Below are 16331 nucleotides of genomic sequence, written 5' to 3'. Positions count from 1 at the left end.
CTGCAGCCGAGGTCAGAGGTTTTTGCCTGCTTTCTCCTCAAGGATTTTGATGGCTTCCTGTCTTATGTTTAGGTCTTTCATCCATTTTGAGTTTATTTTTGTGTCTGGTGTAAGAAAGTGGTCCAGATTCATTCTTCTGCATGTCGCTGTCCAGTTTTCCCAGCACCACTTGCTGAAGTGACTGTCTTTATTCCATTGGATATTCTTTCCTGCTTTGTCAAAGATTAGTTGGCCATACGTTTGTGGGCCCATTTCTGGGTTCTCTATTCTGTTCCATTGATCTGAGTGTCTGTTTTTGTGCCAGTACCGTATTATCTTGATGATTACAGTTTTGTAATACATCTTGAAGTCCGGGATTGTGATGCCTCCAGCTTTGGTTTTCTTTTTCAGGATTGCTTTGGCTATTAGGGGTCTTTTCTAGTTCCATACAAATTTTAGGATTGTTTGTTCTAGCTCTGTGAAGAATGCTGGTGTTATTTTGATAGGGATTGCACTGAATACGTAGATTGCTTCAGGTAGTATTTTAACAGTGTATGTTCCTCCAATCCAAGAGCATGGAATACTTTTCTTTTGTGTGTGTGTGTCTTCTTCAATTTCTTTTATAAGCTTTCTATAGTTTTCAGTGTATAGACCTTCACCTCTTTGGTTAGGTTTATTCCTAGGTATTTTAAGGTTTTTGGTGCAACTGTAAAACCCAACACATTTCCTAAGTATATTCTTAAGTATTCAAAAAATTTTTGTTGCTTAATTTTAACTGATCTCAACATGACTACACTTTTTTTTTTCGTCCTTTAATCAATGAGGATGAATTCTATAGTGTTACTATATACTGTTACTATGGTAACACTATATAACTATGTAACACTATATAACAGTATATATAGTGTTACTAATTCTTTATATCCCCAGAATAAATTTGGGAATGGTGTTTTATACTTTATCTCTAGATAATATCTGTCGATGACACATTAGTTTTAGGGCTATAATCATAGGTAAAATTGAACTACCTATTTGGAAGGGGAGAGGAAATGCTTACTCATTCATTTCTACCTTTCCTGTGTATTCAATCTGCCCTTCTAAAGCTTTGTTTCATTTTATCATTCTTCTAGCTTGAATACAATACTTAGCTCATTAATATTCTTTTTTGTTTTTCTTACTTTAAAGACTGTCCAAACTTCTAAACTTCAAATCCTCTAAGTTTAGAATAGTGTCATCTCATTATTTTCTAGTCTTTAATGGCAGTCTTGATTTATTCTTTCACCCAGAAATGATTAGCTGTTTTCTATGTTACGCTTCCTTATTTCCTTTTCCCCGTTTTTTTCTGTATTAATCACATTTTCTTTGTTCCTCTTTACTTCCAGTAATTTAGAAGTAAAAGCACCATTCCTATTTTACCAGGAATTAGTCTTAAAATTTTGCAAAAGCATGTTTGGACTTATATATTTCTATTAATGTGAAAATATTTATTAATAAATCCCTACTGGTAAATATATAGTACAATTGCTATAGGTTTCACTTCTCTCTTCCTACAGCTCAATCCCCCAAATCTTCTTGAAATAAGCTAGAACTTTGCATCCATATTTTTTAACATGTGCAATTATTTCAAAAATATTTATCATTTAAGTAAGGTTTACAAGTATAATTATAACTATTTAGCGTTAACTCTAGATTGTATTTGGCTTCACTGCCCAAACCTACTTTCTTTTTTTTTTTTATTTTTTATTTTTTTTTAATTTTTTTTTTTTCAACGTTTATTTATTTTTGGGACAGAGAGAGACAGAGCATGAACGGGGGAGGGGCAGAGAGAGAGGGAGACACAGAATCGGAAACAGGCTCCAGGCTCTGAGCCATCAGCCCAGAGCCTGATGCGGGGCTCGAACTCACGGACCGCGAGATCGTGACCTGGCTGAAGTCGGACGCTTAACCAACTGCGCCACCCAGGCGCCCCCCAAACCTACTTTCTACACCTATTCCATTTCTCTCAGCTCTTGGGTGACATTTCTCCATTATCTTCTGGCATCCAATGTCAGAGTGCATTTGTCTGATGCAAATGTCATTGGTTCTTCTCTAAAGATTACTTGTTTTTCTACCTTGCAGGGCTTTTTCTTTATCCTGAATACTTAGAAAAGTCATCAGGATGCATGCAGAAATTCATGCAGGTTTTCCTGCTTTTTAAATATATTCCTGGTGAAGACTTTCTGGTCCCCTTTGATCTTGAAATTCAAGGCTTTCTTCAGCTCAGAGGTATTCTTCCATTATTTCTTTGGTCATTGTATCACCTCAGGGTCTTTCTTTCAGAACTGCCTATCACAAAGATTTGAGACCTTTATGTGTTTTAAATGCTTTCTCAGAATATTCAGTTTAAAAATCTTTTTCCCAAATGCAGAGATTTTTGTCAAGCTAACTTGGTATTTTGCACTATTTTGCTAGTGAGTCTTAAACTTTTTAAGTCTATTAATTTATTTTGAGAAAGAGAGCTCGTGCACATAAGCAGGGGAAGGGGAGAGAGAGAGAGAGAGAGAGAGAGAGAGAGAGAGAGAGAGAGAGAGATGGAGAGAGAATCCCAAGCAGGCTTCTCAGTGCAGAGCCTGACACAGGGCTCAATCTCACAAACTGAGATCATGACCTCTGACCAAGAGTCGAGGAACCAGTCAGGGCCACACAGGCACCCCGTTGAGTCTCTGAGGAGCTGAATTTTTCACATGCCTAACATTTGTTCATCTTCACAGAAAACGTAGGCATCAGCTCTTACCCAAGTTTTTGTGGATGCTTACACTGTTTACTATCAAAATCCCCTCAGTTTCGGAATTGGAGGAAGGTGGTCAAAAGATACAAACTTCCAGTTAACAAGATAAATAAGTACCAGGGAGGTAATACAACATGGTAACTATTGCTAACACTGCTGTGTGATACAGAGAAATGTTGACAATAAATCCTAAAAGTTCTCATCACAAGAAAATTTTCTCCTTCCTTTCTTTTCTTTTGATTGGATTTATACAAGAAAATGGATGTTAGTTGAACCTACTGTAATCATTTTCCAATACATGGAAATCAAACCATCATGCTGTACACCTTAAACGTATAGTGATTTCTCAATAAAAATGAAAAAAAAAAATCCTCTAAGTCTCAAATATATGGGTAGGACCCTTCTCTCATGTCAAATAATAATGTAGATTTTTTTCTTATCACTGTATTTTGGTCATTTCAATGATAAATAAGAACAACAACAACAAAAAGCCTCTACTGAATGAGATTAAGAACCTGGAAAATTATGTCCACTTATCATTATCTATCACTATTCTTGCTGCCAATGTTTACTGCTATTTGTACAACTGTATCTAATGACTTTCTCTTTTTTTATAATCAAACTTGAGAATTTTCATGAGACTATCAAGGAGCCAGCCTAATAAGTACCATAAGAAAAGTATGCTCACATTTAAAATAAACAGAGGGTTGTCTGGGTGGCTCAGTCGATTAAGAATCCAACTTCGGCTCAGGTCATGATCTCCTGGTTCATGAGTTCAAGCCCCATGTCAGATTCTGTATCTCCCTCTCTCTCTGCCCCTCCCCCACTTGCATTCTGTCTCTCTCAAAAATAAACTAAAAAAAGAATACACAAATAAATAAACACAGAAAGTGGATTTATTTTCACCTGGGGGAGTGAAGATCACAGTGCATGAATAAACCTGAACAATGACCAGGAGTATGCCACGTAAACAAGTAGGGAATGACATGTCTAAGTAGAAAAAACAGCTTGTGCAAAGTCACAAAGATGTGAAGGTACATAAAACATAAATGAAAACATGAATAACTGGTATCTTACAAGAAGTATAAGCAACACAAAACCTGTGGTGCTTAAGAGAGGAAAATACAAGAAATGGGGATGAACAAGTGCAGAGAGATCAGCTCATACAGGCATTTGCTCATGCTTCATCCACCCAATACACACATATAGGAATTTTGCAAATTACAAAGATGGCAAATGGGGGGAAGAGGAAGGAGAGAGGTATAGGATACTCAACAAACAGTATCATAAAAGCAGGCAGTTATTTAGGAGGAAAAATGGTCAGAAACAAGACACGGATTCCTGCTTTCATTACTTTTTTTTTTTTTAATTTAATTTATTTTTCAAATATTTTATTTTTAAGTAATCTTTGACACCCAACACGGGGCTCAAACTAATAAACCCCCAGATCAAGAGTTGCATACTCTATCAACTGAGCCAGCGAGGTGCCCTCCCACCCCACCCCCCCATTTTCACCACTTCTATTCAACACAGTACTGAAGTTCTAGCCAGAGCAACTGGGCAATAATAAAATAAAATAAATAGGCATCCAAATTGGAAAGAAAGCTGTTAAACTATCTTTATTCACAAATGACATGATGTTTTATGTAGAAAATCCTAAAGAGCCCACACAAAAAAGCCTGTTAGAGCTAATAAACAAATTCAGCAAAGCTGCAAAACACAAAATCAACACACAAAAATCAGTTGTATTTCTATAGAGTAGCAATGAATTCAAAGAGGAAATTAAGAAAATAATCCCATTTACAATAAAATCAAAATAAAATACTTAGCAATAAACGTAACCAGAAAGATGAAAGACTTGTATACTAAAAAATACAAAACACAGCTGAAATTAAAGGCAACCTAAATAAATACAAAAACATCTTATATTCATGGATTGGAAGATTTAAATACTAAGATGACAAAATGACCCAAAGTGATACACTAATTTAATGTAATCGCTATCAAAATACTAGCAACAATTTTTGCACAAATGAAAAAAGTCATCCCAATATTCATATGGAATTTCACAGGACTCTGAAGAGTCGAAACAATCTTGAAAAGGAGTAACAAAGTTGGAGGACACACACTTCCCAATTACAAAACTTACTGCAAAGCTATAGTAATCAAATCAATGTGGTATAACATAAAGTCAGTCACAGAGATCAATGGAACAGGATATAGAATTCAGAAATAAACCCTCAGATCTTGATTTTCAACAAGCAGGCCAAAATCATTCAGTGTGGAAAGGAAAATCTCTCAACAAATGGTTCTGGGAAAAATGGATATCCACAAGCAAAACAATGAAACTGGACCATTACCATATGCAAAAGTTAACTAAAACAGATCAAAGACCTAATGTAAGAGCTAACTCTACAAAACTCTTAGAAGAAAACACAGGGAATGAAAATCTTCATAATCATGGATATGGTAATAGTTTCTTAAATCGTGATACCAAAAGCACACGGTAACAAAAAAATACATAGGATTTCATCAAAATTAAAGGCTTTTGAACATCAAGTAACAATATACACTTAAAAGGAAACACATATTGGGAGAAAATATTTGCATATCATATATCTGATAAGGGATTAATAACCACAATATACAAAGAACTCCTACCATTGAACAAGAGGACAAACAACATAAAAATAGGCAGACGCTTATTAGAATCGCCAAAATCTGGAATACTGACACCACCAAATGCTGACAAGGACATAAAACACAGTAACTCATTCATTGTTGGTGATAATACAAAATGGTACAGCCATTTTGTTTTTTTTTTCTTCTTCCAAGATTTCATTTAAATTCAAGTTAGTTAACATATAGTGCAGTATTGGCTTCAGGGATAGAATTCATTCATACATCACTTACATATAACACCCAGTGCTCATCACAACAAGCACCCTCTTTAACACCCATCACCCATCTAACTCATCCTTCCACCCCCATCTACCTCCCCTCCAGTGACCCTCAGTTTGTTCTCTATAGTTAAGAGTCTCTTATGATTTATTTCCCTGTTTTTATCTTACTTTTCCTTCCTTTCCCCTATGTTCATGTTTTGTTTCTTAAATACCACATTATGAATGAAATCATATGGTATTTTTCTCAGACTTATTTCATTTAGCATAATACACTCTAGTTCAAACCATGTCATTGCAAATGGCAAAATTTCATTCTTTTGATGGCTGAGTAATATTCCATTGTGTATGTGTGTGTACACACACACACACACACACACACACACACACACACACCTTCTTTATCCATTCATGAGTCAATGGACATTTGGGCTCTTTCCATAATTTGGCTATTGTTGATAGTGCTGCTATAAACACTGGGGTACATGTGCCCCTTAAAATCAGTATTTTTTTATACTTTGAATTAATACCTAGTAGTGCAATTGCTGGGCCATAGGCTAGTTCTGTTTTTAACTTTTTGAGGAACCTCCACACTGTTTTCCAGAGTGGCTACACCAGTTTGCATTCCCACCAATAGGGTATAGTTCTAAAAAAGTTTGGCTGTTTTGGCCTACAAAACTAAACAGACTCTTACCATATGATCCAGCAACTGCACTCCTTGGTATTTACCCAAAGAAGTAAAAAATTTACATATACACAAAAACCTGATGTTTATAGCAGCTTTATTCATAACTGCCAAAACTTGGAAGCAACCAAGATGCCCCTCAGCAGGTGAGGGATAAACAAACTATGGTACATCCAGACAAATGAATATTATTCAGTGTTCAAAAGAAATGAACTATCGGGGCGCCTGGGTGGCTCAACTGGTTAAGCGTCCAACTTCGGCTCAGGTCATCATCTCACAGTTTGTGAGTTCGAGCCCTGCATCAGGCTCTGTGCTGACAGCTCAGAGCCTGGAGCCTGTTCTGGATTCTGTGTCTCCCTCTCTCTCTGTGCCTCCCCTGCTTATGCTTTCTCTCTCAAAAATAAATAAACATTTTTTAAAAATTAAAAAAAAAAAAAGAAATGAACTATCAAGCCATGAAGACACACAGGAACCTTAAACGCATATTACTAAGTGAAAGAAGCCAATCTGAAAAAGCTACTTACTACAGGATTCCAACCATATGACATTTTGGAAAAGGCAAAACTATGCAGACAGTAAAAGAAATCAATGTGGTTGCTGGGGTTGGGAAAAGGAGGTAGGAATGAATAGGGAGAGCACAGGGTTTTTATGTATGATGCCATAATGCTGGATTCAAATACATTTGTTTAAACCCACAGAATGTACACCATCAAAAATGAACGCCAAGGTAAAATATGGACTTTGGATGATTATGATATATCAATGTAGGCTCATCAATTATAATAAACATACCACTCTGGCAAGGGATTTTGATAAAGGGAAGGATATACATGTGTGGGGGCAGGAAGTATGTGAGATATTTCTGTATCTTCCCCTCAATTTTCCTGTGAACCTAGAATTGCTCTTAAAAAATGAAGTCTTGGAAAAAAAAGTGAAGGACTTGAATAGACATTTTTCCAAAGTTTTACAATCAGTCAATAAACACATTTAAAAGATAGTCAACATGCTTAGTCATTACGGAAATGCAATCTAAACCATTTCATACCTACTAGCATGACTATAATTTTAAAAATGGAAAATAACAAGTGTTTGTGAGGATATGAAGAAATCAGAATCCTCAAACACTGCTAGAGGGAATGTAAAATGTTGCAGCCACTAAGGAAAACAGTTCACAGTTATTCAAAAAGCTAAGCACAGAATTACCATATTATCCAGCAACTCCACTTCTGGGTCCAAATCCAAAACAATTAAAAATAAGGACTCCAATGGATATCTGCACAGCCATGTTCACAGCAGCATTATTCATAGTCAAAAGGTGGAAACACCCTAAATGTCCATTAACAGATGAATGGAGAAACAAAATGTGGTATACACATACAAAAAAATATTAGTCAGCCATAAAAAGGAATGAAGTTGATAACAGGCTACAGCATAGTTCCACCTTGACAATATTATACTAAGTGAAATGCCAGACACAAAGGAAAAACATTGTGTGATTTCACTTGCATGCGGTCTCTAGAATAGGCAAATTCACAGATAGAAAGTAGAGCAGAAGTTAACAGGAGGAGGGGGAAATAGGGAGTTATTGCTTAATGGGTACAGAGTTTCTATTTGGGGGTGCTGAAAGGGTTTTGGAAACAGCGGTGATGGTTGCACAACAATATAAATGGAATCGATGACATTGAATTGTACACTTAAAAATGGCTAAAATGGCACATTTTATTATATATTTTCCCACACAAAAAAAATGTAATTGGATGGCTACCTTAGATAGACAAGGTCTTTCTAAGTCATGGCACAAAAACCTAGAAAGGCTCATAAATCTGATTTTGCAAACACGTAAGTTTTCTACATGAAAAAATACCATAATCAAAGTCAAAGGTAACTGATAGGTTGAAAAGTATTTGCAATATATGACAAAAGCTTAACTTCTTCAGTGTGTAAAGATCTCCAACATATCAAAAAAAGAAAGGAAATACAAGTGGCTTAAAAAGAAAGAAAGAAAGAAAGAAAGAAAGAAAGAAAGAAAGAAAGAAAGAAAGAAAGAAAAAAAAAAGTGAGGCACCTGGGTGGCTCAGTCAGTTAAGCATCCAACTTCATTCAGCTCAACTCATGATCTGTCTCACAGCTTGTGAGTTCAAGCCCTGCATTGGGCTCTGTGCTGACAGCTCAGAGCCTGGAGCCTGCTTCAGATTCTGTGTCTCCTTCTCTTTCTGCCCCTCTGCTCACACTCTCTCAAAAATAAATAAACATTAAAAAAAATTTTTTAGGGGCGCCTGGGTGTCTCAGTTGGTGGGTTAAGCGTCTAACTTTGGCTCAGATCATGATCTCATGGTTCATGGTTTCAAGACCCACGTTGGGTTCTGTGTTGACAGCTCGGAGCCCGGAGCCTGCTTCGTGGATTCTGTCTCCCTCTCTCTCTGCCCCTCCCCTGCCTGTGCTCTGTCTCTGTCTCTCAAAAACAAATAAACATTAAAATCAAAAAACTGAAAAAGAGGCAAGCTAGAAAGGCTAGGGGACAACTGTGACTGTCTGAATTTCCACAATTGCAGACAGGCATCAGTACTACACAGAGGCAAACCTAGTTATAACTTCCAGTTATATATTCTCTATTGGGGCACCATTCCCAAGGCTGCTCTCTCTTAAAGCAGTGGTCCTTACCTATTGTCATAGAGATCCATGTGAGAATGTGACAAAAGTTATGGAATCACCTAGAAATGAAATACTCAGGTACACTCACACATACAGTTTCAGGGGACTTGGAAATCACTTTCCAGTCTAATCGATGGATCCTAGATACTGTGTTAAAGGCCTCCAATCCCCAAAATGACCCCACCTATTATAACACATTCCACTCCCTCCTTGCTATGAAAAATTTAAATGACTCCCTCTGTTCCATTAATCTCAAGTAGATCTTAAGGAGAAAGCAATGTAAGCAGTCACACTGACAAATTGGGGTAACACAGAAATGAGAATTATAGGGACAGGATTCAGGGTCGCCTGGGTAGCTCAGTCAGTTGAGCATCTGACTTCGGCTCAGGTCATGATCTCGCAGTTTGTGGGTTCGAGCCCCGCGTCGGTCTCTGTGCTGACAGCTCGGAGCCTGAAGCCTGCTTTGGATTCTGTTTCTCCTTCTCTCTGTGCCCTTCCCCCACTTATGCTCTGTCTCTTTCTATCAAAAATAAATAAATGTAGGGGCGCCTGGGTGGCTCAGTCGGTTGAGCGTCCGACTTCAGCCAGGTCACGATCTTGGCGATCCGTGAGTTCGAGCCCCGCGTCGGGCTCTGTGCTGACGGCTCGGAGCCTGGAGCCTGTTTCGGATTCTGTGTCTCCCTCTCTCTCTGCCCCTCCCCCGTTCATGCTCTGTCTCTCTCTGTCTCAAAAATAAATAAACGTTAAAAAAAAAAAATTAAAAAAAAAAAATAATAAATAAATGTAAAAAAAGAATTTTTTTTTTCAACGTTTATTTATTTTTGGGAAAGAGAGAGACAGAGCATGAACGGGGGAGGGGCAGAGAGAGAGGGAGACACAGAATCCGAAACAGGCTCCAGGCTCCGAGCCGTCAGCACAGAGCCCGACGCGGGGCTCGAACTCACGGATCGCCAAGATCGTGACCTGGCTGAAGTCGGACGCTCAACCGACTGAGCCACCCAGGCGCCCCAGAAAGAAATTTTTTTAAATAAACAATAAAAAAATAAGGACAGGATTTGGATCCCATCTGTATCACCACTGGATATGGTAACCTTACATAAATCATAACCTCATGTTGGACGGGTGTCTCCTCAGCTGTGAATGAGGGGGCTGGAATAAACCAAGGTGCTGACATTTTCTTTTTAAGATTTTATTTTTAAGTAATCTCTACACACAATGTGGAGAGCCCTGAGATCACAGCCTGAGATCAAGAGTCATATGCTCCACTGACTGAGCCAGCCAAGTGCCCCAAGGTGCTGACATTTTAAAAGGAAACAGTATTATTTTGTTTAGTGACTACTGGGCATCTAACATCTCAGAACTACAGGATAATGGTGGGGAAACAAAAACAAAGCATTCCTTAAAGAGCTAACAGACAATTCTAAAACGATGTGATTTATACTCCAATAAAAGAACATAGAGGGTTCAGGAATCAGAGAAGGAACATATAGCTTTGCCTAAAGAGACCACAGTCTAGTCTTAAAGAGGTTTCCTAGATAGATAAGGTAGGCACAGAACATATCCAACATGTGCAGACTCCAAGGTGTGAGAAAACAGGCTATTTTCAAGGAAATTCAAGGAATCTGATACAGCAAGAGCACATGCAACGATGTGAAACCCCAAACCCTAAGATTAAACAACTGCAGGGCAAAGTGTAGTACACAATACAAAGGGAAGTGTTTTAGAGTAAGCAGGCTTTGCTTTTTACCCTATGACTACCTACTATAAATACTAGAAGACTTCCCTTGATACCTTACTTCCAAAACGTAGTTGACGCCCAAGTAGTAAAAAACTGCTCTTGGGGCGCCTGGGTGGCTCAGTAGACTGAGCATTAGGCTCAGGTCATGATCTTGTGACTCATGGGGTTTGAGCTCCGCATAGAGCTAGCCGCTGTCAGCGCAGAGCCTGCTTTGGATCTTCTGTTGACCCTCTCTCCGCCCCTTCCCCACTTGCTAGCGTGCAAGCTCTCTCTCTCTCAAACAATAAATACATTAAAAACAAAAACAAAAAAAAAACCCACAACCTGCTCTTACTGACAATATTTGAACTACAAATTTCTTTTTTTTAATGTTTATTTATTAGGGCGGGGGGGGGGTAAGGGTGGGGGGAGAGTGTATGTGCACACACGCAAGCGGGGAAGAGGCAGAAAGAGAGGGAGACAGAGGATCCAAAGCAGGTTGTGCGCTAAACAGCTGAAAGCCAGATGCAGGCCTCGAACTCACCAACCGTGAGATCATGACCTGAACTGAAGTTGGACGCTTAACTGAGCCACCCAGGCATCCTGAACTACAAATTTCTAATAAAGAAAAATGACCAGGTAAGAGTTCCATGGTTCCTAAACTCTGATTAGTCAACCAAATTCTTTCTGAGCTACCATTTACTAGAAACATTATTCCATGGCTTACATTTTTTGTTTTTTTGCTATTTCCCTACAGTTGTACTCCCTTCCCTGAAAGCTCACAAAACTCCATTCTTTCTCTGCCCCTCTCATGCCCCAGACTGATTCAGACAGCAATCAGCAGTGACTAAAAGCAAAAAAGCAATCATGAACATTTCTCAAAAAGCGAGAGTTAACCTCAGACTACATTAATGTCATTAGTTTGTCAGTCAGACCAAATTAGATTTTTCTAGCAATCTCACTACTGCTAGTTGTGCCCTTTCAAGGCCAGTTCTTCAACCTGTGTGCTCTTACTCCCATCAGCACCTGCTTTCCAAGGTTTCTGGCTCCAACAGTATTTCCTTCTATTTTTCAACCTCCAACCTCTCTCTTTAGGCTTATCCTTCCCCCCACCCCCGCCCCAACATGTAAACATATCAAGTCTCCCTTTTCTGGTAAGAAGTCATTATTCAACAATATTTACCATGTACCCACTAGGTGCCTGATGCTGTGCAAGGCCCTGGCACTGCCTGCATGAAGCTCTGATGAGGTAGTGAAAAAGATAAATTCATAGTCTGTTTGGCTCTGACACAAAATCTCCTATTATCAAAAGCTGTGTTATAAAACCAACTTTTCAAACTGGGTGAAAAAAAGTAAGGGGCTGAAGAGTTTCAGACTCAAATAATAAATTCACTGTTCTGCAAGACTTTCAAGAAGGTGTAAAGTAAAAATTCTCATACCACTAAGCAAGTCCAATTTCTAGTTACATCTACTTTTTGCTCAAGAGCAAAGCTTTTCTTGGGGCAGCTGCATGGCTCGGTTGGTTAAGCAGCTGACTTGATCTCGGCTCAGTTCATGATCTTGCAGTTCATGAGTTCAAGCTCCACACCAGGCTCTGTGCTGATGGTACAGAGCCTGCTTGGGATTCTTTCTCTCCTTCTCTCTGCCTCTCCCCTGCTTGTGCTCTCCATCTCTCTCAAAACAAATAAACATTTAAAAAGTTAAAAACAAAAAAAAAAACAGCAAAGCTTTTCTTTTCCTAATCCAGTTAGCACTGCCGAAACAAAAAACAAAAAACACCACACACACAAAAACAACAAAAAACCTAACACAAATACCACCCTGTCTTGTGATAATCAAAGCAGAGAGCCCACTTAAACACTTTTCCCTACTCAAGTTAACAGTGGTTTCTTAATGCAAATTTGTGTTCCCTAAATAATCTGCTGCTGCATTGCATCCAACACATTGCTATGAAAGGGGAAGTCATGTGATGCTATGGAGTATGTAACAGGGGATTATATCCTGCATGGGAGGGTCAGGAAGGCACCCCCTAAGGAAGTGAGACTTCAGGGATGAGTAGGAGGCAGTTAAGCAAAAGTGCGGGGAAAAAGGGGAGAAGTTGTGCTAAGGCAAAGACAGCTACAATTATGAAGGCCCTCAGGGGAGAATGGTCATGCACTTTTCAAGGAACAGAACCCAGGGGAAAAGAGGGAAGAAAGTCGTATGGGCAGGCAGGCCATGTGGTCTTGCAAGCCACAGAAGGATCTGAATTTTACATTACGAGCAATGGGAAACCACTGAAGGTTTTCAGTAGTGAAGGGACATAAATGTGCTTCATTTTAGCTACCTTCCCCACTCCATTGGTCAAGCTGAGCTTATTTAAAAAAACAGTCTACACTTGCTTGGTTGTACTTCTTCCCACCTTCTCTTCTCAATGCTCAGCATCTGACTTCTGTACTCCACTGAAATTGCTCTCTTTAAAGATATCTGTTGGGGCTCCTGGGTGGCTCAGTCAGTTAAGCGTCCCACTTTGGCTCAGATCATGATCTCACGGTTCATGGGTTCAAGCCTCGAGCCGGGCTCTGTGCTGACAGCTCAGAGACTGGAGCCTGCTTCAGATTCTGTGTCTCCCTCTCTCTCTGTCCATCCCCTGCTCACACTCTGTCTCTCTCTCAAAAATGAATAAACATTAAACTTTTTTAATTAAAAAAAAAAAAAGGTATCTATTGATCATCCAGTCCTTAAGTCAAAAGGCCCTTTCAGTTTTGACTGTGCCATCTGCTGCATGTGGCCCTCCTGACCATCAACTCCCTTCACACCCACCATTGGTTGTCTCCCCACTTCCATGGCTATTCCTCTCCACTCTTTTTAGCAAGCTCCTCTTTCTTTACCTATGCCCTTAATTGTTGTTGGTGGTCAAGATTTCTGTTGTTGGCCTTCAGCATTTCCAAACTCTCCCTATTTTCCCTGGAGGATCTCATCCACATCTAGGACCTCAAAGACCACCTATGTGCTCATGATTTCCAAAATGCTATTTACAGCTCAGGCCTCTCCTGTACTCCAAATTGATATATTAAACTATTTCCTTCCATTTTGATGTCTCACAGGTATCTCAAACTGAATTGAACAATTTCAAGACCAAATACACCTATCCCTCTCCCACTTCAAATGTGTATCCCCCCTTCCTTCATTCCTCCTGCCACTGCCTTAGTTCAGGAGGTCAACATTTCTCCTCAGGTTTATTTCAAGAGACTACTTCTCTGTGCTACTTGCCTACAGTTAGCCCCATCCATCACACTAGTAGAATGATCTTACTAATTTGTTGGTAGTCCTCATGGGATTTTATGATCTGTGCCTTTGTACACATTCCTTCCTTCTCTGGAGCACTAATTCTTTTCCCCTCCTTTATTCTCTACACCTGGCCAACTTGTCCTTCAAGACTTTGGTAAGGTCATCCCTTCTCCAGGAAGCATCACCAGAATTCCCAGGTGCACCCCTTCGGTGATTAGGCAGCACCCTGTGCTTAACACTAGCTTTTGCATTTCTTACTTTATGTTTTCATCTTCTTACCTATTTACTACTCTATGGCAGGGTGGATCCTTGAGGCTGGGACTCAGTGTAATGCTGACATATAATAGATGTGTTACAAGTAAATGAGTGAAAATGGGGAATTGCAATGAGGCCCTCAAAAGAACAAGTCCTAGAATGTGAACTCCTCAAGAGAAGGAACTCCGTTGCATTCTCTGTTGAATCTCCAAGGCCCAAAGCTAGGGACTGGCACACCACTGATGCTCAATACATTTGTAGTGTGGCTGAATGGATATTCTAGAGTCAAAGGAAAATCTCTTCCTATACTTGCTTTCCATTACTAACTTTCTTGGTTCGTGACCTACGTTTACTGTAATAGCATGTATACTGCATGATTTCTTTTTTTTTTTTAATTGTTTAAAATGTTTATTTATTTTGGAGACAGAGACAGACAGAGCATGAACAGGGGGAGGGTCAGAGAGAGAGGGAGACACAGAATCCGAAGCAGGCTCCAGGCTTCGAGCTGTCAGCCCAGGAGCCCGACGCGGGGTTCGAACCCACGGAATGCGAGATCACGACCTGAGCCAGAGTCAGACGCTTAACCGACTGAGCCACCCAGGCGCCCCCCCCTTTTTTTTTTTATTTTTTTAATGTTTATTTATTTTTGAGACAGACAGAGCATGAACAGGGGGAGGGTCAGAGAGAGAGGGTATATTTATTGCATGATTTCTACTGACCAAACGAGTGCTCTTCTTCTTCCATTAGGAAAAAATAATAAGAGCAATGAACAACCCACTAAAGGATTCCTTGGCATGAGTCCATGGAAGGGTTTCCTGAACTCCTTGAAACTAAATGTGAAATTTTCAGTGGATGTAAGAAAGTACATTTTTCTGGTGAGAGGGATTACAGTTTTCATTAAATTTTCAAAGATATTAATGATACCCCCCATCCCCCCCCCCCCAAATCAAACTGTCCAACCAAAATGTTAAGCTGAATTAAGCTGCAGCATTCACCTTTCTCTTCTCAAAGCTGTATTTTGATATACTGCTAGCAACTTGGAAACAGAAGCTTCTATTTAAACAAATGTAACTGGAGAAGAGACAGCTGGCAGGCTCTCACATAAAGAGTCCTACTAGAATTTGCATTTAAAATGTTCTATAAATGGTAAAGCCCTTACCAACATTCTTAAAAGTTAGTACTCTATTCTAACATACTCTGTACTCCTGTGAATCAGGGTATTTATTACACTTCCTGATAATGTGTTCAAGAAGAAAATGTTACATTCTAATCATAATGACCAAGGAAACACTTTTTACTGTCATTTAACTAAATGAAATGGGGAAAAACCCAGGATCATCCAAATTACAGGAAAACTTTTTTTTTTTTTTTTTTTTTTTTAATGTAAAAAGAGTGAACCCAGCAGCAGGAGCAGCAGCATTTAACTCACCAACCACTCAATTCAATCTTGGGAATAATATGCTAATAATTAAACAGTACAGAACAAGCATCTAAATCATTTCAAAAGGCATAAAATCCTATTTGAATTAAAGGGTTCTCAAGTTAATCTAGTCACAAAAGAATTCAACTACATGATTCCATTCAGACGAGTTTAACAACAAGCAAGATTACTGTATGGCGGTAAGAAATCAGAACAGTGGTCTCTGAGATGGAAGGGCATGACAGCACCTTCGAGGTAATGGAAAAGCTCTTTATTTTGACTTGGGGCTTGCACAGGTATATACATTTAGAAAACTCGCTTAATTCCATGTATAAAATCTGTGTATTTTACTGTACGTTAACTATTCCTCAGTAAATAAAATTTAAAAGAGAACATCCTTATTCTTTCTTTTAACTAAAACAACCAAACCCTATTCTCGTGTCTGGAAGCTGTTTGTGGAGGACGACCCACGCGCTGAAGACACTGCGCTCTCTGAAAACACGATGACTGCTGATTCGCCGGGAGCTTCCGCCACCACTACGGTTAGGCACTGCCATTTCGAGAGGCCCCGGAGTCACCCACAACAACCGGGGCAAGAGCCGGCCGCGCCTTTGGAAATGGGTGCCGCGGTCCGCCTCCGCCCGCGCGGCCACAGAACACCTGGCCAGCGAAAAAGGTGTCCATGG

At 39.4% G+C, this 16331-nt stretch overlaps 1 protein-coding gene and 1 long non-coding RNA gene across 4 annotated transcripts in view; both read right to left on the bottom strand.

Moving 5' to 3' along the window:
• The window catches only part of PTPN2 (protein tyrosine phosphatase non-receptor type 2), an 84908-nt gene that overhangs the window by 67898 nt on the left and 679 nt on the right, over window positions 1-16331 (bottom strand). The window lies entirely within an intron of this gene.
• LOC123588532 lies at window positions 1159-2497 on the bottom strand. The gene is made up of 2 exons (XR_006707898.1): window positions 1955-2497; window positions 1159-1694 (listed from the first exon to the last, which is right to left on the bottom strand). It is a non-coding gene; the product is annotated as an uncharacterized LOC123588532 (long non-coding RNA).

Source organism: Leopardus geoffroyi, chromosome D3, assembly GCF_018350155.1.
Source record: "Leopardus geoffroyi isolate Oge1 chromosome D3, O.geoffroyi_Oge1_pat1.0, whole genome shotgun sequence".
NCBI classification, from domain to species: Eukaryota; Metazoa; Chordata; class Mammalia; order Carnivora; family Felidae; genus Leopardus; species Leopardus geoffroyi.
Note: the sequence above shows the minus strand (reverse complement) of the source record. Positions and strands in the feature narration are given on the sequence as shown.